Here is a 3414-nt window from a genome sequence, read left to right as displayed (position 1 = left end):
GAGGCAGATATCAATTTTTTGTACATAATGTGTACAAAATTCTCTGTTAGCTACTTCGTCTTCACACAAGCATTCGTGTAAGTACTGGCGTGTACCTGGCGGACAAGCCAACTACGCTCGGTGGGGAGAAAGGCAATCTAATCGCAACGTCCATTGTGCTTTGAGTGCTGTCTACAAAGGCTGCCGACATACAGAAGTGTCTACGCCGACCAAACAGGGCGACACGTGAATTACGAAGCGAGAGGACGCGAACTCTTTACCGGAAAGAAACTATAGGAAAGCATATGGCTGCTAATTGCGTTACCTGCAAGTGGCAGCCGCACGGGCGTTTGCGCACTTTGGTGCCGCAGAAACGCCGTGGGTGCGGCTGGGGTTTGATCTCGCGACATTGGGCTCAGAAGCCGAAAGTCGTAACGGGTAAGAAATAGCATTTCGTCACCGAAAGAGCAGTGTCGCTCGGGGACTCCTCGAAGCCTCGTTCACAAGGAAGAAAACAAACCCGGGTATCAGAGATATGTCCATATCGTTACACAGAGCCGCCGCGGTGGCTAAGTGGTTACGGCGCTCGGTTGCCGGCCCGAAAGACGCGGGCTCGATCCCGGCCGCGGTGGTCGAATTTCGATGAAGGCGAAATTCTAGAGGCCCGTGTACTGCGCGATGACAGTGCACGTTTAAGAACCCCAGGTGGTCGAAATTTCCGGAGCCCTTCACTACGGCGTCTCTCATAACCTGAGTCGCTTTGGGACGTTAAACCCCCATAAACCATAAACCACTTCGTTACACAGGAACAATCTGCAGTTCTCAGTAGGACACTTTGAAAGGCTCTTTGCATTATTGCGCTCACCTTGCATTACACAGGTTGTGCTTATGTAGGCACACGTGTGTGATAAAAATAGAGTATAAGTTTTAAGTACCGAAAGTCATGTCCGCATGTGTTCCTTTTCACAGACTGTGTGCCGTTTCATAAATCATGCGTTCCGGCGAATATTGGAAGGCAGCATGGCATGGGGACGTTGGCAGAATACTATGCGCTGCAATTACCGAAGTTGCGCCAGTATGACATTTCAGTGGCCGTGGGTTGAACTATGCCTTGCAGAGGTAGACACCTGCCCAATGAGCAGCAAAAACAAGTTAAATATTGGGCACAGATTTCGGTACAATAAAAATTATATATAGGGCGTGTCACCGAGCTTAAAAACTAGGATTAAACAAGGATGCTGCGTTATGCAAAAAAGAAGCTAAGGAACTTTGTTCCGAGTTGCCTTCGTCACAAAGTAACCGTCTAAAAAGATTGTTTAATCCTAACTAGTTAGACATGCGCGAAAAGTGTCGGTTGCATATTGGCTGAGCATCAGAAAATGCGACTACAAGTGTTAGTTTTATCGAGAGCAGCAACAATTTGGCTCGTCCAATCGCAATTGCAATCTCATGCAGCTGCCACCGTGAAAGAAAGAGCGCGTTGGCTCCTCAAGCATACAGGAATAAACACGGTAAGCGCATTGTCTCAGTTTGTTCGCCACCCAGAAACTGAGAGGTCGTGGAGTATTTTCTTTTTATACTCCCGGGAGGCTCTGTGCGGCGTTCAGAAGAGCCAAGTGGAGTCCCCGTAGGTATGTTTGGGCGGTAACAGCGCGATAAAGCAAAAAATATGAAGAAAAGACACGACGATTCCCTTTCTTTGTCCTTGTTTTTTCACGTTGTTAGCACCCAGGCATGTCAACCGAACTTGCAATTCTTACTCGATTCCCCGGAGGCGTTGCATAATGCCCGTGAAAACTGCCCGCGCTCCCTTGATGGTGAAAAAAAATATTGCGCTGTTTCGGACCATGACGGAGAAGAGCGGGCGCTCCTAAGAACATGCACCGTACATTTCCGAGCCTGTGACCCAGGAGCGGCACAAGTACTGGCGCTGCCGTTGCGTTGCTTAGAGCGACGTAGCTGCGCGCTGTGAGTGATTCGGGTAGATTTGGATTGGAAAACGTTTATTTCGTCAAAATGCAAATGCAGGCTGCCCGCGCTAGATGGCCTCCAGCCCACGGCTAGCGGCGACCTCAGCGGCCCACTAGGTGGCCAAGGCTTGGATGCCGCTGACCAGAACGGCCACCGATTGCTCAAGAGGACAGGTGTCCTGTTCCACATCGGGACGTGTGGCGTCTTGAGCAATGGAAGGTTTCTAACATTTCCATCCTTCTTGCTCTGGCCTCTGCTCTTTCATGGGGAGCTTGATGACGCCTCCTACATGGGCTGGGCATGCCAGCAAAATCCTTCTCTTCTACCCCTAACCCATTCCCCTGCCCGAGAGTACTGGGAGGGGGCCCTGCTCGGCTGCCTGAACCTACCGGCCCAACTAGCCCTGGTTCAGCGAGCTCGAGTGCCGGTCAAGACCAATGGGGTCCCTGAATAAAGGACTTCACCTAGTATTTGTAAGGGGAGCGGCCCACTAGAGGTTGTTTCCCTGTCAACCTCTCTGTAAATAATATTAAATGCTTCCTCCCCCCCACCTCCACTACTGCTCATTAATCGAAGGGATCTGTTCTTTCAAAGCGAAAGCTTCAATTTGATTGCCGCTGCTACTGCTGCTGCTGCTGCCAGGAAGAATGAAAAGGAAAGTGCACAGGCCTGCCCACTGGCTAAAGCCGAGCCACAATCGCTGGCACGTGCAGAAAGTAGGTGAGATGAAAAAGAGGTGAACAAGGAGTGAAAGAAAAGGCGTGCGCTATGATACCCCAGGCCGATCCCGGAGGCAGTGAAATACCGGGCCAACCTGAGGCAGAGGTGAAGCAAGCTTCAAGCACCCCGCCACATACCCAAAAATAAGTTTAATATCTTGGGCCCAAGTGGGACCCGTAGCAAATAGTGTAGCGGGAGCTACAATGGGCTAATATTAATAATAATAATAATAATTGGTTTTTGAGGAAATGAAATGGCGCAGTATCTGTCATATATTGTTGGACACCTGAACCGCGCCGTAAGGGAAGGTATAAAGGAGGGAGTGAAAGAAGAAAGGAAGAAAGATGTGCCGTAGTGGAGGGCACCGGAATAATTCCGACCACCTGGGGATCTTTAACGTGCACTGACATCGCACAGCACACTGGCGCCTTTGTGCTTTGCCTCCATAAAAACGCAGCCGCCGTGGTCGGGTTACACTAGGCTACCAGTCGAGCGGTTCGCGGTACATGGGAGAGACCAGTTGTGTCCATGCGCCGACACCATGGTAACCAACTGCTGCGCCGCGTTCTTCATCGCCTCCTCGCCGCACGCCACTGTATCACCTGACCCCAGCGTCGCATGCGCAGGATTGCGTATAAAAGGCGGAGATGCTATTTACACGTTAAAACAGCATAAAATTAGTAAAATACTGCAATTAAACGACCCGTTTCACGTTTCAAAGTGGTTAGAACGTTCGGCTACTGA

At 50.4% G+C, this 3414-nt stretch overlaps 1 pseudogene; it reads right to left on the bottom strand.

Moving 5' to 3' along the window:
* Window positions 1–2721: 2721 nt before the first annotated feature.
* LOC144102882 (U2 spliceosomal RNA) lies at window positions 2722–2925 on the bottom strand (annotated as a pseudogene).
* Between the last annotated feature and the right edge of the window lie 489 nt (window positions 2926–3414).

The sequence above is a fragment of the Amblyomma americanum genome, chromosome 8, assembly GCF_052857255.1.
Source record: "Amblyomma americanum isolate KBUSLIRL-KWMA chromosome 8, ASM5285725v1, whole genome shotgun sequence".
NCBI lineage: Eukaryota > Metazoa > Arthropoda > Arachnida > Ixodida > Ixodidae > Amblyomma > Amblyomma americanum.
The sequence above is the reverse complement of the archived record's forward strand: the minus strand, read 5'-3'. Positions and strand labels throughout refer to the sequence as shown.